The sequence below is a fragment of the Pinus tabuliformis genome, chromosome J (genome assembly GCF_031772625.1).
Source record: "Pinus tabuliformis cultivar Carrire ecotype Pingquan chromosome J, CPIR1, whole genome shotgun sequence".
NCBI classification, from domain to species: Eukaryota; Viridiplantae; Streptophyta; class Pinopsida; order Pinales; family Pinaceae; genus Pinus; species Pinus tabuliformis.
In genome coordinates this window covers 1,624,406,641-1,624,432,472 of record NC_142295.1, presented here as the reverse complement: position 1 = coordinate 1,624,432,472, position 25,832 = coordinate 1,624,406,641, and the positions used below count along the sequence as shown (strand labels likewise).

The window sequence follows — 25,832 nt, the reverse complement described above, 5'->3', positions numbered from 1 at the left end:
TTAAAAAACTTATTTTCCATTATTCATGTGAGAAGGAAAACCTAAACTATAATCATTTAATTTTTTTTCCCTTCATTATGGAAGTCTTGTCAAATTTTTATTGCAATTATTTTTTATCATAAAAAAATAATAAAAATCTGTAATCCATCACCTTACATTATACCAAAATTATTTAAATTAAAACGATACCTAAACTTTACTAAACGACACTTTATCTCTATACCTAAATCTCCTTTGGGTTAAAAAACTTATTTTCCATTATTCATGTGAGAAGGAAAACCTAAACTATAATCATTTATTCATATTAGTGAAAGATATAATTTATGGAGTAGTTTTTAAGTGTTATTTTTTTTTTAAGTTTTTGTAGATTTTTGGCTTAAATTTAATGAATTTTTGTTTGCTTAAATTTTGATTTGTATTGTTTAAACTGGTTTTTTTTATTGTATATATGGATTCAACATCCTCAAAAATCTCTAGGGCATTTCGATTGTGAAGAGTTCATCTGCCAAACTTGTGATTTCAATGAATTTTTGTCAGACTATATACAAATTAGATCATAAATAAACCAGAAAACTTTCCAAAAAGTTGCACTTAAAGACTACTCGATAATTTATCACATAGTCTAATGAGGATGCAAATTTGCCCGAAAAACAATGGAAATTCCGGAATAATTTTGGTAAAATCCAGCAATTTTTTTTGGAAATCCCAATTACAGCTGTCAAGCTTCAAGATTTTGGGTGCCATGGATTTTTTATGACGTTGAATCTATTTTCACCATCAAAAACAAAATTCAAACACTCCTACCATCAATTTAAAAAAAAAAAATGATCAAATTCGACTGCACAAATTTACCAACTCGATAAACAACCCCTAATTTATTTCCTTAGAATGGTTTTAAAAAAGTCCATTTTAAACATTTTATTTCACTATTTTATTTCTTATATCTCACATTAAGTAAGAGGAAAGTCTAAGAGGAAGCTTTATTAGCAAATAGAGGTTTTGTTCATCCGTCATAAGTTACACGTACTCATCAAGGAGGTTTATTGTTGCTTTCTTGCTTGTCTAGAGTAAAAGCATGATTAAGATTTAAGATTGGTATTAAGTAAGAACATTTCATTGTATACAAATTTAAACATAATAGATCTATGGTTCATCTCATCGAAATAAAAAGGAAAAACACAAAAAATAGTTTATACGAAAATAAAATTTATAATTATAAAATAAAAATAATTTGTAAAATATGATATTGGATGATATTATTGTATGAGTAAAAAATCGTATTATTATATTTTAATATTAATTTTTAAATTGATTTTTTTAAACGTAAGTAATGTGTTTAATTAATAATTGTGGTGTATATGAAATTATTCACAATGTATTTAATAATAATATTAATATAAAGATATATAATTGGGGATACAAATATTAATGTAATATAATTTTGTTTTTATATTGAAGGTGTATTCTAAAAAGTTGGTTGGGCAAACACTATTTGCCTTAGCCAACTTTGAACACTCATTTTCGTCGTTCTCCGACGAGTTAAAAATTGACAGGTGGAAAAGGTCCATGAATTGAGAAATTTCCGAAGTTGTTAATGGTTGTTGAGCTTTGTATGCATATTGTTGTGTTATTTAAAACCCCAACATTAGTGATTAAGGGTTGTAGTACTCGATTATATTGTTGTCGAGCTGGTCTCTCTAGATTTTCCACCTTTCCCAATGGCAATGAATCCCTCGACAATAATGCACAAAATAAGCCCGAGGCACTCCGTCTCAAAGTTGTCGCGACCAGATATTATATGAGCAGTAATGGAATCGAGCCTTTGAAGAAAACTCTCAATAACATCCAAAGAGGCTCCAGAGCTTCTTTCGATGAATATCCCCATTCCTCAACTGATAGTTTCGTAGAAAAGCAATAGGTCTGCCAAGATGAATGGGGGCACTATAAAACATCAAGCAATAAGTGTCAGAACTGTTCATCGATGCGAAATAATTGTCCTGAGGGAGTACCATATGTGAGCCACCATTGAAAAGGAATGTGAACTCAAGGAATTGAATTTTCCCGTTGGCTGCACTAGACACATTGTAACACAATCCAAAGTTAGTCGTCGCTTCAACTTGAGGAGCTCTCGGATATCCAATCTAAGAAGCAAATTCAGCTGCAATCTGGTCATAGATGTCTGGGGGAAAGGTAGTGAAAGAAGTGCCAAAATCTATGATGGTTCCACCATTGTCGTCACTGTCAAATGTGAACATATAGGAGGTCAGTGTCAAGGATTGTCCACCAATACTCACCGCTTGTAGACCAATGTAATAAAATTCATTGTATTGGGTGTTATTTAGAAAGGGAGTGTAATTCAAAGGGACATTAGTGGGAACTGCCATGTCACCCAACACTATCATGCTGCTGCTATTGTTATTGTTTTGATCGTTAAGGCAATACGCGAATTTGTCGCCAATAAGAGCACTAAGCTGGGAAGGCAATGACAAATTTCCTCTGCCAAATCCTGCAATACCACATGGAAAAATGCATAATTCCCCACATCTCCCAACCGTTGAGGCCTGCATACAACATTGAAAGAGTTTGTGATCTCGTAGCCATTGAATGAGAACCTCTGCATTTTTTATATATTATTTTTAATGGTCATTCACCATATTTGTAGACAATCTATTTTGTTTTGAGAGTGCTCTATAAATAGATGCTTAGTGCACAATTTTTGTCTTTTAAATAGGTCTTGAGGGGCTCTTTTCACTCATGCCGACTCCTAAGCCGACTTATTCACTTAACTAAGTCATTATTTATTTCAACTATTGTACAAGGAATTGTTTGATTTTAAACATGTTGATAAATTGACCTTTATTTTTATTCCTGCATATGTAACAACAACAATAATAGATGATCCCAATTAAGGACAAAATTCTAATTCACATAGGCTAGTTTATTTGTTAAATATGATTAATTCTCTTAATATTAAAATTGATATTGAAATTGTTGAAACCGTAAAATTTGATAAATGATTTCATTTTGAAATCCCAAACACTCATCATAATCACCTTCATTTCGTTCAGAAAATCATGTATGATATCTGTTCATATTCCAAAGTCACTCAAACATTTTTTTAACTTTGGATTATTTAAATTGCAAAGGTTTTGATCCAGGTGGATATTGGTGGCCACCTGCCAAGTCCACCTGGACCCCCACCATTGTCTTTCTCAGCATTTTCAGTTTCCTTAATTGTAGCACAACTTACTATTTTTAGCAGTTTTTCGGGTCCTGAACTTCCGGAGCCGTTTTGAGGCCCTAAACGACGTTTTCCATGGACCCATGTTGCTAGTTCCAACAATGGTAGTACTCGGATAGATCTTTCTAACGAGCTATTGTATGCGTCAAACAGAGATCATATGCCAAAGTTACGACCCCGGGAAGTTGATGTACCAATTACCCCAAACGGGGCCCACATTTTGGCGTTTCATCTCCTAGGGTTAGGTTTTGGAATGTTAAGGGTTTTCCATTGTTTCTTAACAATAAATAGGCCTTCGAGCCTCATTGTAACACAGTTCAAAGGCATGTAGCCATCACATCTCTTCTCAGAGATAAGCTACCATCGCCCTAGCTGGTTTATTTCCATTTCTGGTTGTAAGCATATTTCGGTATTTTCCATTAATGAAATGAAGTATTATTTATGATGCATCTTTGTGTATATGGTTATCTCTGTAATTTGTTGCGTTCCTGTTTAAATCCGGATCAGTGGTATCAGAGCGGTCTGCTTTTTCTCTGTTTTTCTTTGCATGTCCCCAACAAGGTCGGGATATAAGGAGTTAGGGCTTGAACTGGTTGAACCTTTGCAAGACCAGCCTCGCAAATCCCGACGGCCTCCCATGGCAGACGAGAAGAAAGACGAGGGGGCAGGAGATCCCATCAAAATCTTGCTCGAAGAAGCCCTCGAGCGACAACGGAACGCGATGATGGACAGGATTTGCCAGATCCTTCAGCGGCTGCCCAGAAGCGACGCATCGGCTTCCAGCAGCTACTCTGGAAACACCACACCCTTTAAGGTACAACTTAATTTTGAAATCCCCATATTCGAGGGTCAGATAGACGCAGATGTCGTAGATAAATGGTTAAATCTGCTAGAGGGTTATTTTTCTGTTCATGAATTTTCGAGTCGGGAAAAGATTGTTTTTGCTCTTCTCAAAGCAGCCCCCCACGTCAAGGACTGGTGGGAAACCTACTGCGAGCAGAAGGATGAAAGTACTGGCTCACTATTTTCAGTCGCACCCACCTGGGATTCGTTCCGGGATGCTGTCAAGGAGCAGTACTACCCTGTTGGAAGCTATGAGGATGAATACATAAAGTGGACCACGCTGCAGCAGGGAAGGGACCAAGACGTGCCGGAGTTCACCAATCTTTTCCATACCCTTCGCACAAAGTTGGGTATCAAGGATTCGGAGCAACATTTGATACTCAAATACCGTGGCTGCCTGCACAAGTACATCCAGGAAGAAATACAATTCCTAAACATCCCCTCGCTCGGCGCAGCATACCGATATGCCGTCAAGGTCGAGCAGAAGTTTAAACAAAAGAAGCGAGACTTTGGATCTGCGAATCCAAAGCAAGGGAAAGGTGCCCCGAAACCACAGAACAAAGGACAAAGCCAAGGCGGGACAGCCCAAGACAACCAGCCGAAGCTGCAAGCAAAGAACAGCGCCGCGAAGCCGAGAAAGGACACTAGAAAATGGTGCGAGTTCCATAAGAGCTCCACTCACAACACAAGTGAGTGTCGGGCCAAGCAGTCACTGGTGGCTGAGCTAAAGGTTTCAGAATCAGATGCATGTTCCGACTCTGAGTCAGAACCCGATAAGGGGTATGAAAAAGGGAAGCAGATCATTGATGCGGATCCCAGCGCCACTGTTGCTACCGCAAAGATCTAGAAAAATGAACCCGAAGATCCAGAGGAGGAGGAGCGTCTCTTCCACTCTCAGATGTGGGTAAAGGGCTCCCCGATACAGTTCATTGTTGATAGCGGGAGTCAAAAGAACCTCATTTCGGCAGAGGTCGTGAAGCGGTTGGGCTTACCGACCACAGCACATCCACAACCATACACCATTGGGTGGCTGCACCAAGGACGAGATCTTCGCGTGAGCCAGCAGTGTCGCCTTCCATACAATATCAAGCCCTTCACGGATGAGGTATTGTGTGACATTGCTCCCCTTGAAGTTGGTGATGTATTACTAGGACAACCATACTTGTGGAAGCGACATGCTGTGTATGAATCAAGGCCCCGTGCTGTTATTATTACATTGGGAAATAAGTTGTTCAGGATACCAGAGGTAGCACCACCTGCCGCCATCTCTTTGATTACTGCAAAACAATGCAGTAAGATCATTTCCAAAACCAGGAAATTTGTTTTCCTGATGATACGCCCTCAAGGAAAGAAGAAGACAGTGGTCGCGGCCTCCAGACGGGGTCCCTCGGCACGACAACTACAGATGGACAAGATTGTGGAGGAGTACGAGGACATCTTCACCTCCCCGGCAGGGGTTCCTCTGCACTGTCAAGTCAGGCACTCCATCGATCTGACCCCAGGTGCGCCGCTACCCAATGGACCAATTTATCGGCGCTCCGTTCTGGAGAACAATGAAATCAAGAGGCAGATTCAGGAGCTCCTGCAGAAAGGTCACATCCGTCCGAGTTCATCGCCCTGTGGGAGCCCGATCGTGTTGGTACAGAAGAAGGATGGGACGTGGAGACTTTGTATTGACTATCGGGCGCTGAACAATATCACTGTCCGTAATAGGTACCCGATCCCACGGTTTGATGACCTCCTAGACCAACTAAAGGGGGCGAAATATTTCAGCAAGATCGATCTGAAGTCAGGATATCACCAGGTACCAATCGAACCCTCTGATGTGTGGAAGACTGCCTTCAAATCCAAGGAGGGCCTCTTCGAATGGTTGGTCATGCCTTTCGGATTGACGAATGCTCCTGCAACCTTTATGAGGCTAATGGATGACATCTTGCGGCCATTCACCAACTCATTTGTAGTAGTATACTTGGATGACATTCTGATCTTCAGCCAGAGTTAGGAAGAGCACCTCCACCACATCCGACAGGTTCTCCAAACACTGCGGCAACACAAGCTATGTGCCAATTTGGAGAAATGCACTTTTGGCATGACCCAGGTTCAGTATCTGGGATACATCATTGATGAACAGGGGGTGCATGTCGATCTAGCCAAGATCCAAGTCATTCGGGATTGGCCCTCTCCAACCACTCTAACAGAGCTCCGCAGTTTTCTAGGTCTTGCCAACTTCTACCGCAGGTTTGTGTTGGGGTTTTCTCATATTTCTTGGCCCTTGAGTCAGGTCACCAAGGGAGGGGCGAAAGCAAGATTCTTTTGGTCTGAATCTCAACAGAAGGCATTCATGGAGTTGAAGGATCGCCTCTGCACGGCACCAGTGCTCGCGTTACCAGATTTACAACAACCATTTGAGGTCGAGACAGATGCCTCTGACTATGCTATTGGGGCAGTCCTTACTCAACATGGACATCCAGTGGCATATCACAGTGAAACACTTTCAGACACAGTCCGGAAGTACCCCACTTATGATAAAGAGATGTATTCCATTATACAGGCCTGCCGACAATGGAAGCATTACATTTTGGGGAAGGAAACGGTCATCCACACAGACCACCGACCCCTGCAGTTCATACAGACCCAAGGGAAATTGCAGAATGATCGCCATCAGAAGTGGTCTACATACCTGCAACAGTTCCACTTGAATATCAAATATAAGAAGGGCAGCACCAATAATGTTGCAGATGCCTCAGTCGACCATCGATCATGGCGTTAACCGCCGTGCTCAACTCTTGTGGGCACGAGACTTCTGATTGGCCACTTCTCTACAAAAGCGACCAAGAATTCGGCCACACATACCAGACACTCTTGGAGGGTCGGCGTGTTGCAGATTTTCACCTCCAGGATGCCCTATTATGCCACCTCGGTCACCTTTGTGTTCCTTCAAGCGAGCGTGCCAAGATGATTTGGGAAGCACACTACAGTCGAGCTGCTGGGCATTTCGGGGTCGAGAAAACAGTGGCAGTACTGCAAAATTATTTCTATTGGCCGAATCTTCGACAGGATGTTGGGAAGTACATCAGATCATGTACTATCTGTGCCATTGCCAAACCGACCATTAAGAAGCACGACCTCTATACCCCGTTGCCTACCCCTAGTCGACCTTGGGAATCCATCTCCATGGATTACATGTCAGGCCTTCCTTCCACTAAGCATGGAAATGACTGTGTTTTTGTGGTCGTCGACAGGTTCTCGAAGATGGCCATTATGGTGGCCTGCAAGAAGAATATCACAGCAGAAGCCACTGCTAAACTCTTCTTTGAACGAGTGTGGGTGCACTTTGGGATCCCACAATCTATCATCTCAGATCGGGACAGTCGGTTTCTCAGCACATTTTGGTCCAGTCTCTGGTCAATGCTGGACACCAAACTCACGAAGTCCACAGCCTTCCATCCTCAAACTGATGGCCAGACAGAGGTTGTCAATAGGATGATTGTGCACATTCTGCGTATGTATAACTCAAAGCATCCACGCACATGGGACGAGAGCCTCCCCTATGTTCAGCACAGCTACAACCGAGCTCTTCACAGCGCCACTGGCCATAGCCCTTTTCAGGTGGGTTTGGGATTCCAGCCACTATGCCCCATTGATGTGGCCATGCCACTTGCAGCTACTCACATGAATTCAGCTCATGTCCAGTCCGAAACAGATAAGGCCACCAGCTTCATTGAGCGCATCCAACATATTCGCCAGCAGGTCCATGACATTCTTGAGAAATCAAATGCCAAGTACAAGCAGCGACATGATCAACATCGGGTGCCACACAAGTTTCAGGTGAGCGACAAAGTCTGGTTGCATTTGCAAAAGGAACGCCTTACTGGAGCCTATCGGAAATTGAGACCACTCCGATATGGTCCTTACACCATTACTAAGGCTATGGGAGACAATGCATTTGAGCTCAGCATTCCCCCATTCCTTGGCCTGCACCCAGTGTTCAATGTGGACCGCCTTCGGCCATACTTTCCACCATTGCTAGACACATCCGACATTGCAGAACAGCTCAAACCCACAGAATTAAATCCAGATTGCATGGAACAAGTTGCAACTGATCGGATCATGGACACACAGATCAAGAACACTCGCCAACAGAATATCTAACTGTATCGAGTTGTCAAAGCAGGCCAACTCCTTCAGCAGGGCAAGTGGCTCACCAGGGAACAAGTTCAGCAAAAGTTTCCTCATCTCATGGAGGAGCTCAACGCAATGGGGACCATTGCTTCCTAAGGGGGGAGGAATGATCCAGGTGGATATTGGTGGCCACCTGCCAAGTCCACCTGGACCCCCACCATTGTCTTTCTTAGCATTTTCAGTTTCCTTAATTGTAGCACAACTTACTATTTTTAGCAGTTTTTTGGGTCCTGAACTTCCAGAGCCGTTTTGAGGCCCTAAACGACGTTTTTTGGGGAATCCAAGGGCAACATCGGTCCATTCCAACATCGGTCCATGGAATGGACCGATGTTGCTCGTTCCAACAATGGTAGTACTCGGATAGATCTTTCTAGCGAGCTATTGTATGCGTCAAACGGAGATCATATGCCAAAGTTACGACCCCGGGAAGTTGATGTACCAATTTACCCCAAACGAGGCCCACAGTTTGGCGTTTCATCTCCTAGGGTTAGGTTTTGGAATGTTAAGGGTTGTCCATTGTTTCTCAACAATAAATAGGCCTTCGAGCCTCATTGTAACACAGTTCAGAGGCATGTAGCCATCACATCTCTTCTCATAGATAAGCTACCATCGCCCTAGCTGGTTTATTTCCATTTCTGGTTGTAAGCATATTTCAGTATTTTCCATTAATGAAATGAAGTATTATTTCCGCTGCATCTTTGTGTATATGGTTATCTCTGTAATTTGTTGCGTTCTTGTTTAAATCCGGATCAGGTTTATATCCCCAATTTTTAATACATAATAGTGATTTAAATGTAGCCTTCAGATGTATTTGGGGATATTCATCCAAAAAGGCTTTGAAGGTCATATTGATATACAACCCGATTGAAAAGTTGACCGCCTAGGATAGAATATTGAACAATTCCATCAAGTCGCCAAAGCAAAAGTTGGGGGAGAAATGGCGGGAGTATGAGGGATTTAACAACTAGGAAGGCCACTTAGACCCCTTGGATGAGAAACTAAGACAAGAGATTTCCAAATATGGCAATTTTGTCCCCACCTATTGTACCTTAGGGGACAGTTCCTCGTTGTGGGGAACCAGTGCCTGAGACATTTTCAAATTGGATGAGCATAATTAAAATCAGTGGTTGGAAGGACAAGCCATGAAGGATTTTAACCAAAACTTCTAGTTCTGAAACCCTAGCCTTCCAAAACAAAATGGCTAGAGAAACTCTTAGAATTGCATAGTGTTGGACTAGAGTAGTGGATTGAAGGAGAATAGGAAACAAAGTCCAAATTAGGCACTTAAGAATATGAATTTAAACTACTGCAGAAAGAATAATGCAAGAGGGAGAAAATGTGAATAAGGTTCCTGGATGTGGAGCGCTTCACTAAGGGCTTCAAAATTAATTGCCACGAGTACAATTAAGTAAATCCATTAAAAATTAAACTGAAACGCCAGCTGCATGTTACACTATCCAGAAGAAGAAAAGACATGGATGAATACTTAGTCATGAGAGGAAAAATAATGGCTGCAACTTCCCAAAACTATAATCAAACTACAATATATTATTCGGGCTTCAAAGTTTCTCATTACAATACCTGAGTCATGAAGAATAGACTCTGAACCTCTCCCAAGTGTAATTTTCCCAATTTTATTTCTGACTCAGCCTTAACTATCAAATTAGTTATAAAACCAACTTTACATTTATGAAATTGTTTCTCTTTTTAATTTATATTCAAATATTATATATATAATATTTATTCTCTCCTTATACCAAAATAATTCTGCCTCTATATCCATATATATATGAAACACAACGCATTAACCACACTAGTTGGTTCGAAATGCGTCGACAAATGATATTCTATGTGATTTACGCTGAAGAATCTTTCATAAATTGATATGGATCACAGAAGCCTCAATTCGACAACATATATAATCGTTAAACTTATATTGTCTCTGAGAGAGACTCTGTTTTCTAAAATTTAAAATTGCACTTTAAACCCTTTTAAACAAACTCAGGGATATATATATAAGGCTACTTAATGGACTAATGGGACCCACGATCATCACGTATATGCCAACGAAACCAGTTTGGTGGAAACTATACACTGCCTCCCGGGATCACCTTTAGTGGTTTAATGAAGTTGAGGACGGTGATGTGGTAGTTAATTGAGACCGCCGATCATTTCAATGAGCAGTTTGAGAAAACTGCTTTGCGGGATCGTCGTTCCATTAAACACCGTGCATTTTATGCCGCCGTAGGGAATCTGTTGGATCTGGGTAGGCAACGATGTAGATTATTGATTGTTTCAAACGAAACTCCATTTACCTGCTTTCATTCCCATGCAATTGTTATAAAATTTTATTACATGGAATGTCAAGCAAACATTCAAACATCTACATTATTCAGAAACTCGTTATTATATCACAGTCAAGAATTATATTGAGTATCTCTAGCGTTCACCAACGAGAAATACACTGGCCCTGGATGCACTTTTCACCTGCAGCTTAATTTAGATTTAAGGGTTTGATAAATTTCACAAAAATAATAACAATGATTTCTCTGTGGCTCAGGAAACTATCTCCAGCGCTAGATTGTTGATATCAATATGAGTGAGGAGATATGGTGCGCTCATCCTCCTTGGATCTGCTGAAGGAAAACTCCAATGTGTATTTCACCTCTGAATTTCATAGATGTACGGTTATGAGAGTCTTTCGAATAACTAGCACTTGTAGGCCCGAAGTAGAAGGTAGTCGTTCTTTGGATAGGCAAGCTTGCTCCTCTTTCCCAAGCCTGATTTCTCTCTCCAAACCTAACGTGATAGTTTATCATCATAAGGTTCTTTATCTATCAACACAAACAACCAGCATGTTCATTGTTTAACCCGCAATCAAGGATTTGTCATCATACAAATCAAATTTCAACAAGGAAGAGTCATCCCCAATTTGCAGGACATTGAAGTCAATTGAGGTCCAAAGAATACTTGAAGTCCCATTTCAATGTGATTTTCTCTTTTATCCACAAATGATACCACTTTTCCCCTTAATAAAAAACTGTGATTCATGTGCTTTTCAAGCCCTTAATAATAACATGATTGCTCGAAGCTGTCATATCTTTTTGAAAAAAAATAAACATCTTAATTAACAACTTCTTCAACATCTCAGACTTCTCATTGGATTTTCATAACATTTTGAAGTAAGCATATGGGAATTGGGTGGATTGTTGAACGATAGATTTTGGTGTAGTGTGGTTGTTTGCCTATGGACTCTTAGATGCTCAAATTCCAAGGTTTCAAAACCAACTTGTGAGTTGAGTCTAATTTTTTTATATAAATAAATTTCCTTTTTAATCAAGAAGCTTGAGAGCTACATATCGCTCATGAAGAGCCAAATATGCCTCAAGTTCGAATCTGGATTGCCCTTGGACACACAAGGAAAGAACAATGTGAATCAACTGTTGGAATTAAAAGAAGAGGAAATGCTATCCTTGAATGGATGACTGATATCATTAGTATTGCTTGAGCTGGAAAGGCATGTCCACTTGCTAGGGGTTACATTCCCAAAATTCTAAAAATTGTGCCCATGTCTTTCATTGTTGCTTGGAACTAGTCTCCAAGCATTTCCAACAGGATTTCGAACCAAAATTCACAAGACACAGTGAATGATAACCTTAGCATATATGGCATAATTCCTCCATCACATGATCTCAAGAATTATATAAAAATTTCCTCTGTCACAGACGAGCTTTCATTGGTTTTGTAAGTAGTAAACTCTATCTTTAATAGATAAGTTTCATATATATATATATATATATATATATATATATATATATATGTGGCATTGACCAAGGCTTCAAGCCTCTTCTTTTATTTGAAAAAAGAACATCTCCATATAAGAACCGAGAGCGCCAATTAACTTCATAAACACCCAATTTGGACCAAAATTATTTTTGTCAAAACATGATTATAGAAATATGATACTTGATATTAAATAGCTCCCCTTTCCAAACATTTGAAATGAAACGAGGAGGTATTTCATCATTCTTATCATTTTTCATAAAAACAAGAATGTCTTCCCTTTGTAGAGTTGTCAACAAATATTATTAGATGCCATCAAATTTTGCAAATTTTAATCTTGTGTTGGAACTTTCTTGAAGATCTTCGATATTTTAGTTGTGCCACACTAAGCTACGACACCACCTATAATGTCATGGAATTCAATCCCAAGTCCCAACAATATGGCTGCTGTAAATATGCCTAGAGCTCGTTGCTTGACAAAGTGGGGCTGAAAAATTCTACATATAGTGTGACACGTCACATCCATGCCACTTTAGGAATCATGTTTCCTGAGTGGTTAACGCAAAGGTTTCCATTCGCTGGATTAGATTGGGTGTCCATACAAAGTAGCTGGGTGGGCTTTGTGGCTGTCTACAACGACGAGCAGGAGATCACCAGGCTTGGGAGGAGAGACATCGTTGTGTCGTACAAAGGAACCGTGATGCCATTGGAATGGGCAAAAAATCTAAGGGAGTTTCGCACGCCTGTAGTGACAAAGAGTAAAAGAAAAAGAAAGTACCCTTATGGTTGTTGCCTGGAGCCTAAGGTGGACAGTGGTTTTTGGAGTCTTTTCACTACCAAGAACCTCGAAGGCGGTAACGCTTCGGGTTGGGTTGTGAACGAGGTTAGAATATTGGTACAACTACGAGGGTAGAGAAATCAGTATAAAAATCATTGGCCACAACTTGGGTGTAGCCTTGGTTATACTAACGGCCTACCAAATATGTCAAGTGGTCAATTCCGACAAGAAAACTGGTCATGCTAAAATTTCAGTGATCGTGTTTTCTTTCGGCGGGCCACGTGTGGGTAACCGTGTCTAAGCTAATAAATTAGAGGAAATGGGATGCAAATTCCTGAGAATCGTGAACACCCACAATGTGATCACCAATGTTCCAAGCCTGATGCTCGACAAGAGTTGCATGTTGTAGCAACAACGCTAAAAAAATGTGGTGGTGTCGAAGATCATAGACATTCTAGACTAGATGCCATGGGCTTACTGTAATAATGGAATGAAGCTTCATGTGAACAACAAGCATTCTCCATATTTGAAACCCGATGCAAACATGAACTACTTGTCATGATATTTTCGTCGTCCTCTAAAGAGTTAAAAATTGATAGATGGAAAGGGTCAGGGTCGCTAGCCACTTTGCCTCGTACAAGGTTCGAGTCTTGGAGGAAGAGAAAATGATGAACAAAATATCATTGAAACAAACCGACTCTTCGTGGAAATGACATAATAAAAATACTCAGTCAAACTTGTTGGACTCAAGAATTTCATTGCTAATATATCACAAACCTAAGAATGCTAGCCGCTCTGCCAATCCACCACACCTTCAGGAAACCAAAGTGTTATTTTCTCATTTGCACTCTCAAATGTGTTATTGTCATGGATAACGTTCCTTCCAACCTCTACAACAAAGTCGCCTCTAATAGTTTTGGGTTCAAGTGTTGTAGGATTCTTAGCTCCGATAATTTTCTTACTAGTTGTAACAACACCTTTCCCCTCCTAGACCACAACTACAACAGGGTTGAAAATTAGGTATTCTGCCAATATAGGAAGAAAGAGAATTGATGATCCAGGTGGATATTGGTGGCCACCTGCCTATTCCACCTAGACCCCCTAGTTAGTTTCATTTGTTTCCTTGTTCATTTCAGCATTTACTATTTTTAGCAGTTTTTCGGGTCCTGAACTTCCGGAGCAGTTTTGACCCCCTAAATGACGTTTTTTTGCGGTTCGCGGCATGCCCAAAGCCATAGGAAAGGACTTGCAGTGAAACTTGTAGTACTCGGAGATACCTTTCCAACAAGGTATCGTACGCACCAAACAAAGATAATATGACCAAGTTACGACCCCGAGAAGTTGGCTGCCCAACTAACCCCAACAGGGCCCACAAACTCTTAATGTTACATCTCATGGGTTTAGGGTTTTGGTTTTTTAGGGTTTTCTCATGTTTTCCAATAATAAATAGGCCCTTGAGCCTCATTGTAACATAGTTCAGAGGCATGTAGCTGCCACATCTCTTCTCAAAGATAAACTACAATCGCCCGAGCTATCTTATTTCCATTTTGTTTGTAAGCATAGTTCAATATTTTTCTATTACTGAAGTGAAGTGTTTTTCTGATGCATCTCTGTGTTTATGCTTATATCTGTAAGTTGTTGCGTTCCTGTTTAAGTTCGGATCAGTGGTATCAGAGCGGTCTTCTTTTTCTCTGTTTTTTGTTTGCATGTCCCTAACGAGGTCAGGGTATAAGCAGTTAGGGCTTGATCTGGTTGAACCATTGCAAAATTAGCCTCGCAAAACCCTACGACCTCCCATGGTGGAAGAAAAGATAGACGAGGGGGCAGGAGATCCTTTCATATTGTTGTTCGAGGAAGTCCTCGAGTGACAAAGGGACGCGATGATGGATAAAATTTCCCAAATCCTTCGACGGCTAACCACAGGCAATGCATCTTCATCCAGCAGCCACTCTGGAGGTGCCACTCCTTTTAAGGTAAAAGTTAACTTCGATATTCCCATATTTGAAAGCCTGATAGATGCAGACGCCATAGATAAATGGTGAAATCTATTGGAAGGATATTATTCAGTTCATGACTTTTCCAATTGGGAAAAAAATACTTTTGCACTTCTTAAAGCCACCCCACACGTCAAGGATTGGTGGGAAACCTACTGTGAACAAAAGGACGAGAGTGAATCCTCGATGTTTTCAACTGCACCCACTTGGAATTCTTTCCGAGATGCCATCAAGGAACAATATTACCCTGTCAGGAGCTATGAAGATAAATACATAAAGTGGACCATGCTACGACAGGGAAGGGACTAAGATGTGCTAGAGTTCACAAATACTTCCCATATGCCTCACACGAAGCTGGTTATCAAGGATACTAAGCGACATTTGGTGCTCAAGTACTGAAACTGTCTACATAAGTACATCCAAGAGAGATGGAGTTCCTCGACATTTCCTCGCTCGACACAGCGTATCGGTACTGTCAGACCAGGAGTAACTCCAGACTAGGCAAAAAACTGATTCATAAATTTCATTAGGTAGCTATTGTTATATACATGAATGTGACTGATCAGTTCATCTTCTTGATGACTGTTCACATTCCACATTCACCCAATCGCAGAGGATTAGGTGTCAACATTCCCCCCCTTAATCTGAAGGGATGTTGGTGAGTCCAAGCATCGTTCTAAATCTTTCAAGCTTTTCTCTTCCAAGCGCTTTGGTGAAGATGTCTGCAATTTGCTCATTTGTGGAACAATGACGAAGATGGATTGTTTTGGCCTCAACATGATGTCAGATCAGATGATATTTAGTATTGATGTGCTTTGTACGATCATGGAACTTTGGGTTCTTGGCCAACTTTATTGCAGAGGTGTTGTCAATCATGAGTGGAGTTGATTGTACTTGTTTTACCTGCAAATCTTCAAGAATTTTCCTGAGCCACACAATTTCTTTCGTTGCTTCAGCTGCTGCCACGTATTCTGCTTCTGTTGTGGAATCTGCTGGAACTGATTGTTTGCGTGATCTCCAAGAGACAGCTCCTGATCCAAGACTCATAGCATATCCTGAAGTAGATACTCTAGTTTCTTTGTCTCCATCGAACTCTGAATCAGAGTATCCAATCAAGTTGAAGTCGTCCACCTGTGTATACTTGATTCCAAGGTCTTGAGTTCCCTTCAAGTACCTTAGAACTCTTTTTGCAGCAGACCAATGTCCCTCACAAGGCTTTTGCATAAACCTGGAGAGGATTCCAACAACAAATGAAATGTCTGGTCTGGTAGTAGTGAGGTAGATGAGACTTCCTATAAGCTGTCTATACTTTGTTGCATCCTCAAATTCCTTTCCTTCAATAGATGTGAGCTTTAAGTTTTGTTCCATTGGAGTAGAAAGAGGATTGCACTCTGTCATGCCAAATCTGTTTAAGAAATCTCCAATGTATTTCTTTTGAGAAAGAAATATGGATTTTGGATGTTGGGTTACTTCAATGCCAAGATAGTAATGAACATAGCCCAAATCAGTCATTTCAAAACTTTTTCCTAATTCTTTCTTTATGGATGCAATATAGCTTTCATTGTTCCCTGTCATTAAAAGATCATCTACATATACCACAAGATATACAACTGTTTTGCCAACTTTCTTGACAAATAAATTTGCATCATCAAGATCAAAATGATTGAAGTTGAGTTTCAGAAGATGCTCAGTTAATTTTTCATACCAGGCTCGCGGTGCTTGTTTGAGGCCATACAAGGACTTCACAAGTTTGCATACTTTTTGTTCATGTCCTTTCACAGCAAATCCTTCGGGCTGGGACATAAAAACATTCTCTTTTAGATCTCCATTCAAGAATGCAGTCTTTACATCCATTTGATGGACTTTCCAACCGTTCAGAGCTGCTAGTGCAAAGAGTGTCCGGATGGTGGCCCATTTTGCTGTGGGGGCAAAAGTTTCCTCATAATCGACCCCTTCCTTCTGTGCAAAACCTTTTGCCACAAGCCTAGCTTTGTGCTTGTCAAGTGAGCCATCAGCTTTGTACTTGTTCTTGTAGACCCACTTGCAGCCAATTGGTTTGGTTCCAAATGGAGGGTCAACCAGCTTCCAAGTGCCATTCTTTATGAGGGCATCATACTCCTTTTTCATCGCTTCTTTCCATTCATCATGAGAAGCAGCTTCTTTAAAGGAAGTTGGTTCAAAATCTGTAGACAAGTTCAATTCACAATCATAAGTAACATCCATATCAACAGGTGAATTAGAGTCATCTACATCACCTCCATTTTGTCGGTTTGAATTTCTGGTTCCTGTTTTTCCAATTTCATCAGGATGAACACTTTCAAGTGTCTTTGTCAGCCACTTTGGGGGACCTTTCTGAGATGGTCCAGGCTGCTCTGTTGATTGAGTTGGGACTGAATCAAGATTGAGTCTCCCAATTCTATCAATTACATCACTTAAAGCATCATCTGTTGTTGGAGTTTCATGCAGGGGAGATTGTTCTTCAGAAGAAGATTCCACATGTTGTTCTAGTATAGGAATCCCCCCTTCAAGATGTGGAATCTGATTATCAAATTCTTGAAATGATTTCGTTTTTGCGAATCTATCCAAGCGATCAAGTTGCCGCTCAACAACATTGTCAGATTTGGATGATTCAAGAAAAATGACATCTCTAGATACAACAAACTTTTTATTTACTTCATCATAGAGGCGGTATGCTTTAGATGTGTTTGAATACCCCAGGAAGATACACTTACGACTTCTAGCACCAAGTTTGTTTCTATGTACCTTTGGTATCAAAGCATAACAGGTGGAACCAAAGATCCTGAGATGTTTTACCGAAGGAACATGTCCATACCACAATTCATAAGGAGTCTTGTTTCTTATAGCATTAGATGGACATCTATTCTTTATATATGCAGCACATAGAACAGCATCAGCCCAAAACATTATCTTTACATTTTTGAAGAAAAGCATGGATCGTACCATATTCAAAATTGTTCTATTCATTCTTTCTGCTACACCATTCTGTTGGGGATTATAAGGTACAGTTGTTTGATGTTTAATCCCATGTTGGCGAAGATAGTGTTCAAATTCATTTGATGTATATTCTTTTCCATTATCAGTGCGAATAGACCCAATATGAGATTGTGCATCATTTTCAATCCATTTATGAAAATTCTTGAATGTTTGAAAAGCATCAGATTTGTTCTTCAATAAATAAACCCAACACATTCTAGTGTAATCATCAATAAATGTCATGATATATTTATTTCCATTTGCAGAAGGAACAGGCATTGGACCACATAAATCTGAATGAATGAGTTCAAGCTTCCTATGTGCTCTTGAATGTGAATCATGAAAAGACTGTTTGTTATGCTTTCCTAGAATGCAAGCATCACATTGCTTATGTTTCCTAGGAATTGTAGGCAAACCAGCAACACCATTTTTCTTCAATAAGCGGAGACTGTCATAGTTTAAATGTCCAAATCTAGCATGCCATAATAAACTTGATGGAAGTGTACCTTCTTCATGATGAGAAACATATGAGAAATGTTGTGCATGAGCAGAGGTTCCTTGCAGTTTGAGAAGCCTTTCTTCTTCTATTCCCCTCATGACAAGTGAGTGGTCAGATGCTTTTCTTACCTCAAGCTTGCCATCAAACATATGAATGGAGTGACCTTGCTGGCGGATGTTGACCAAGGACAACAAGTTTCTCTTGAGCTGTGGGAGATATAGAACATGATCCAGAAGAAAGTCTGGAAGACCAGGCAGTTTAAGCCTGATTGTGCCAAGCCCTGATGGCTTGATTTTTGACTGATCTGCAAAGTATACTGCTCCATCAACATTGTCAGTGAAATCTTCAAAAAAATCTTTCCTATGAGTCATATGACAGGTTGCTCCTGAATCAAGCAACCAATCATTTTTCGAAGAAGCAAGCGAAGCATTAAACAAATCTTCATTTACTCCAATGTTACATTGTGCCTCAATATAGTGAGCGGATTCAGGTGCTTTACCTTTGTCTGTATCATCAGTTTTACCTTTCTGCTGGTTTCTTTTCGGCTCAATTTTGTCCCATGGTAGCTTGCATGTAGAAGCATCATGTGATCCATTTCGTTTGCAGCGAATGCAATGCAGATCTGCTTTTTCTCCTTGAGAATGTTTGCCCCCCTTGCCTCTGAAGTATCTCCCTCTTCCTCTTCGTCCACCTCTTCCTCTTGTAGAATCTTGAGCAGGATGCTTTTCTTTATGAGCAAGGCAAACAATCTCTTCAGAAGATTTAGGGACTGTCTTCTTTCCAAAGGCTTTCTCTCTTTCAGCAAACTTTTTCACAAGAGAGTCAAAGGTTATATCTTTAAGATTTCCATTTGCTTGTAAAGACTCAAGATAATTGGAGTAAGTAGGATAGAGTGCCTTGAGAAAAGCAATAAGAGGTATATCCAGCTCAACCTTAGTGGATTTGATATCATGCATTATGGATTTCACTTCAGATGCAAGAGCAAGAGGATCATTATTTTTCAGTTCAAGAGTGAAGAGTTTAATCATGAGCTGAACAACTTCAAGTGCAGAATGTGAGTCATAGAGTTCTTTGAGCTTTTGTAAAGCTTCAAAGGCAGTTGAATATGATGAAATATGGCGACTTACTTCTTCATTTACAGATGCTGCGATTAATGCATATGCTTTGATGTTCTTGTTATCCCAAATGACGAGCTCTTTGTCTGATGTAGGCTGTACTGGGTCATTGTCTCCTTCTCCGACACACACTCCCTTCCACAACTCATTGAAGATGAGGGTGTGTTTTATCATCCGGGACCATTCAGGATAGTTCTCTTTGCCAGTGAGAACTATCCCTACCATAGAGATGATTGAATGCATTCTGTAAAAATTCTTCTGCTGAAAAAAAATCCTTATGTCACAGCCTTATGCACTTTATTTTCCTCTAACATTTGATAGAAGCATCAACATCACTTCAATATATCATGCAATACTACTATGTTGACAAAACGCACAAGGGATCACTTCAATATATATCAATATATCATGCAATACCACTTTGAAAGCAGCGCAATATATCACTATATCACTTCAATGTATCAATATGCAATAATATTTTGAAAGCAGCGCAGTATATGACTATATCATTTCAATGTATTAATATATCACTTCAATATATCATCCAATACTATTTTGAAAGCAGCGCAATATATAAACGCTTTAAAAATTTTGAATGATACTGCACAATACTCAAACGTTTTAAACTCTCAGTCTTCACTGTTTCAGCAGATTGAGTCTCTTGCAAGCACAGAGACAGTGTACTTTTCTCCACCGTCGATCAATTTGTGAAATTGCTGTAGCGGCTGCAAAACATGGAAAGCGGCTTTCGTTGCATTATGGCTGGGGATCGCATCTCCAGATCGAACATCGCTCCTCTTTGTGCAAATATCTCAAAACTTATTTCTGATTCTTAATCGTTGGCTCCTTGCACTTTATAACTGCGTGAATCGATGTCTTTCCCTTGCTTTTGGCATAGCTCTTGAAGCTCAGTCACAGGATGCAGTTCAAAAGCAAACTCGATCGCTTGCGAGTCAAATTCGTGGAGAGTCCAGACCCACTAACGTGTGAAGAGTTTAGACAAGAGATCTACGGCGGCCTATAAAAGTATATACCGTAGAAGGGACGATCGAGGAATATAGAGATTCAGTCTTCACTTTCGTTGACAATTAGCTACTAAAATGAAGCATACACCTATGCAGGAGCTTTTACCCAAGTGCAATAATCGAAAGGTCTTTTTCAATAATAAAACCAAATCAAAAATAGTGAAGGAAAGACAAGTAACGGAATTGCTGAAGCAGATAGACAATGTAATTTCCGAGAATGGAGGACGTCCTTACTCTAATGAGATGTTCCGCGAAGCTCAGGAATCGTCAAGGATGCGTAAGGAACAAAAACATTTTTCACCGGAAAATATGGAAAAACAACAACACGCTGAACAGCTTAAGAAATCGGAAAAAGCGAGTTTGGAATTTGAAGGGGTCGGATCTTGTACAGAGGTGTAATCATTGTGGATTGCAGTTCAAGTGTATCTGGACTCACTAGTGGTTCTAACAGTGGCTTGAAATCTCCACAACGGAAGGATTCGTCTTCAATATTTTTCACAAAGTCCTCAATGATCCGTTGCAGAGCCGGTGCATCTTGTGTGGAGAGGCAGCGAATCCACGATGGAATCTTGAGCCTTTGTCAGCGGTGGAGTGGTAGCGAAAAGGGCTCATAACCGATGTGCAGAGAATCAATGAGAGGAGTTACGACTATTCTTAGGACTGGCTCTGATACCATGTCAGACCAGGAGTAACTCCAGACTAGGCAAAAAATTGATTCATAAATTTCATTAGGTAGCTATTGTTATATACATGAATGTGACTGATTAGTTCATCTTCTTGATGACTGTTCACATTCCACATTCACTAAATCGCAGAGGATTAGGTGTCAACAGGTACGCTGTCAAGATTGAGCAGAAGTTTAAACAAAAGAAGCGGGACTTTGGATTTGCAAATCCAAAGCAAGGAAAAGGCGCCTCAAACCACAGAACAAAAGACCAAGCCAAGGCGGCGCTATCCAAGACAACCCGTCGAAACCGCAAGCAAATAACAACACCTCGAAGATGAAGAAGGACATGAGAAAATGGTGTGAGTTCCATAAGAGCTCCACTCACAATACAAGTGAGTGTCGGGCCAAGCAATCACTGGTGGCTGAGCTAAAGGCTTCCGAATCAGATGCAGGTTCCGACTCTTAATCAGAACCCGATAAGGGAATTGACAAAGGGAAGCAGATCATTGATGAGGAGCCTAGTGTCACCGTGGCCACCACCAAGATCCAGAAGACTGAGCCTGAAGATCCAGAGGAGGGGGAACACCTCTCCACTCACATATGTGGGTGAAGGGTTCTCCGCTATAGTTCATTTTCGATAGTGGGAGCCAAAAGAACCTCATTTCAGCAGAGGTCGTGAAGCGGCTGGGCCTAAAGACTATAGCACATCCACAGTTGTACACCATCAGGTGGCTTCACCAAGGATGAGATCTTTGTGTCAGCCAGCAGTGCCGCCTTCCCTACAACATCAAGCCCTTCACGGATGAGGTACTGTGTGACATTGCTCCTCTTGAAGTTTGTGATGTATTGTTAGGACAACCATACTTGTGGAAGCGACATGTTGTATATGAGTCTAGACCTCGCTCTGTGATTATTACTTTGGCTAATAAGTTGTACAGGATACTGAAGGTAGCCCCACCTACTGCCATCTCTTTGATCACTGTAAAGCAATGTAATAAGATCATTTCCCAAAACAAGAAATTTGTTTTCCTTATGATTCGCCCCTAGGCTTCTAGGCAGGGCTCCTTTGCACAACAACAACAGATGGACAAGGTCGTGGAGGAGTAAAGGGGTATTTTTGCCTCACCTATAGGGATACCTTTACACTGTTAGGTCAAGCACTCATCGATCTAACCCCGGGCACGCCGCTACCCAATCGACCAATCTATCGACGCTCTATTCTAGAGAACGATGAGATTCAAGAACTATTGCAAAAAGGGCACATCAGGCCAAAATCATCACCTTGTGGGAGCCTAACTGTATTGGTACAGAAGAAGGATGGGACTTGGAGGCTTTGTATTGACTATCGGGTGTTGAACAAGATCACTATTTGGAATAGGTACCCAATCCTACAGATTGATGACCTTTTGGACCATCTCAAGAGGCCCAAATATTTCAACAAGATTGACTTGAAGTCAGGTTATCACCAGGTGCCTATCGAAGCCTCTGATGTGTGGAAGATTGCCTTCAAAGCCAAGGAGGACCTTTTCGAATGGTTGGTCATGTCGTTCGGATTGATGAACGCCCTGCAACCTTCATGAGACTGATGGACGACATCTTGTGACCCTTCACCAATGCATTCGTGGCGGTGTATTTAGATTGACATCTTGATCTTCAGCCAGAGTTGGGAAGAGCACCTCCACCATATTCGACAGGTCCTTCAAACCCTGTGCCAACACAAGATATGTGCTAACTTGGAGAAAGGCACCTTTGGCCTGACCCAGGTCCAATATCTGGTGTACATAATTGATGAGAAGGGTGTACATGTGAACGTATCCAAGATACAAGTCATTTGGGATTGCCTAGCCCCAACCACTCTAACAGAGCTCCGCAACTTTTTGGGTCTTGCCAATTTCTACCATAGGTTCGTGTTGGGGTTCTCTCATATCACTTGGCCTTTAAGTCAAGTCACCAAGGGCAGAGCGAAAGCAAAGTTTTTTTGGTCAGAAATCCAACAACAAGTGTTCTCCGAGTTGAAGAATCGCCTCTGTTTTGCACCAACGCTCACATTACCAAACCTGCAACAACCATTTGAGAATAAGACAAATGCCTTCAATTATGTTATTGGTGTGGTTCTTACTCAGCATGGGCATCCAATGTCTTACCATGCTAAGACACTTTCAGACACAGCCCGAAAGTACCCCACTTACGACAAAGAAATGTATTACATTGTGCATGCATTCCGTCAATGGAAGCATTACATTATAGGGAAGGAAACGCTCATCCACATAGACCGTCAACCTTTACAGTTCATACAGACACAAGGGAAGTTGTAGAACAATCGCCATCATAAATGGTCCACCTATTTGCAACAGTTCCATTTGAACATTAAATATAAGAAGGGCAACACCAATAATGTTGTTGATTGCCTCAGCCGACCACCGGTCATGGCGCTGATCATTGTGCTCGACTCCTGTGGGCACGAGACATTAGGGTGGCCACATCTTTACAAGAGCGATCCATAATTCGACAGCATATACCAGACACTCCTAGAAGGGAAGCAAGTTCCAAATTTTCACCTTCATGATGCACTGTTATGCCACCGGGGACACATTTGTGTTCTTTTAAGTGAGCGTGCCAAGATGATTTGGGAGGCACACTACATTCAGGTCGCTGGACATTTCGGAGTAGAGAAAATAGTGGCGGTATTGCAGAAGTATTTTTATTGGCCGAAACTTCGTCAGGATGTTGGGAATTACATTAGATCCTGCACTGCTTGCACCATTTCCAAACCAACTATCAAGAAAAAAGGCCTGTATACTCCTCTACCTACTCTTAGTCAGCCTTGGGAACTTGTCTCCATGGATTACATGCTGGGCCTTCCTTCTACTAAGCACAACAACGATTGCATTTTCGTGGTCGTCGACAGATTCTCTAAGATTGCCATCATGGTGACCTGCAAGAAGAGTATCACAACAGAGGCCACTGCTAAGCTCTTCTTTCAGCAAGTATGGGTACACTTTGGATCCCATAATCCATTGTCTCAGATCAGGACAACAGATTCCTGAGTGCATTTTGGTCAAGTCTCTGGTCGATGTTGGATACAAAACTTATTAAGTCCACGACTTTCCATCCCCAAATTGATGGTCAAACAGAGGTTGTCAACAGGATGATCATACACATTCTGCGAAAGTACAACTCAAAGCATCCACACACGTGGGATGAAAGTCTTCCCTATATCCAACACAACTATAACAAATCTCTCCACAACTCAACAAGCCATAACCCCTTTCAGGTAGGGCTGGGATTTCAGCCATTATACCCCATTGATGTGGCCATACCATTTGTAGCCACTCAGGAAGATTCAAATTACGTTCGGTTCGAACCTAAAAGGGCTAATAGCTTCATTGAGCGCATTCAACACATCTGTTAGTAGGTCCATTATATATTGGACAAAGCAAATGCTAAGTACAAGCAGCACCATGATCAACATCGTGTGCCACACAAGTTTTAGGTGGGCGACAAGTTTGGCTACATTTGTAGAAGGAGCACCTTGTTGGACCCCACTGCAAGGTTCGCCCTCTACGATATGGGCCATACAACATGACCAAGTCCATCGGTGACAACCTTCGAGCTTAGCATCCCACTGTTCCTTGGTATGCATCTAGCGTTCAATGTAGATCACCTTCGACCGTACTTTCCACCATTGTTGGACACATCTGACATTTTAGAACAATTCACACCAACAAAGCTCAACCCATACTGCATGGAATAGGCCACAACTGATCAGATCATGGACTCGTATATCAAGAACACTCGCCAACAGAGGATACAACTATATTGAGTTGTCAAAGCAGGCCAACTCCTACACTAGAGCAAGTGGTTCACCAGGGACCAGGTTTAAGAGAAATTTCCTCACCTCATGGAGGCTCTTAACACAATGGGGACCATTGCTTTCTAAGGGGGGAGGAATGATCCAGGTGGATATTGGTGGCCACCCGCCTATTCCAACTAGACCCCCTAGTCAGTTTCATCTGTTTCCTTGTTCATTTCAGCATTTACTATTTTTAGAATTTTTTTTGGGTCTCGAACTTTCAGAGTAGTTTTGACCCCCTAAACGACGCTTTTTAGGGGTCCGCGACGTGCCCATAGCCATAGGAAGGGGCTTGTGGTGAAACCTGTAGTACTCATAGAGATCTTTCTAACAAGGTATCATACGTGCCAAACAAAGATAATATGACCAAGTTACGACCTTGGGAAGTTGGTTGCCCAACTAACCCCAATGGGGCCCACAAACTCTTGGTGTTACATCTCTTGGGGTTAGGGTTTTCTCGTGTTTTCTAATAATAAATTGGCCCCTGAGCCTCATTGTAACACAGTTCCAAGGCATGTAGCCGCTACATCTCTTCTCAAAGATAAGCCACCATCGCCCGAGCTATCTTATTTCCATTCTGTTTGTAAGCATAGTTCAATATTTTTCTATTAATGAAATGAAGTGTTTTTCTGCTGCATCTCCGTGTTTATGATTATATCTGTAAGTTGTTGCGTTTCTGTTTAAGTTCGGATAATTTGAAGACAAATCCTTGTAGTGTTTCTTTGCAAATGATACCTCTATAGCCACCATCTTCAAACTTTTCAAAATAAACCCCTTCTTCTCAAACCTAGATATAATTTCTCCCACCAATCCACACTGCATGTTGTCAAGCTTGATCACGATGAAGGTATGCTTCAT

At 41.0% G+C, this 25,832-nt stretch overlaps 1 pseudogene; it reads right to left on the bottom strand.

Moving 5' to 3' along the window:
• LOC149233699 (nucleoside diphosphate kinase 1-like) overlaps window positions 1-25,832 on the bottom strand; it is a 46,812-nt pseudogene extending 20,980 nt beyond the window's left edge.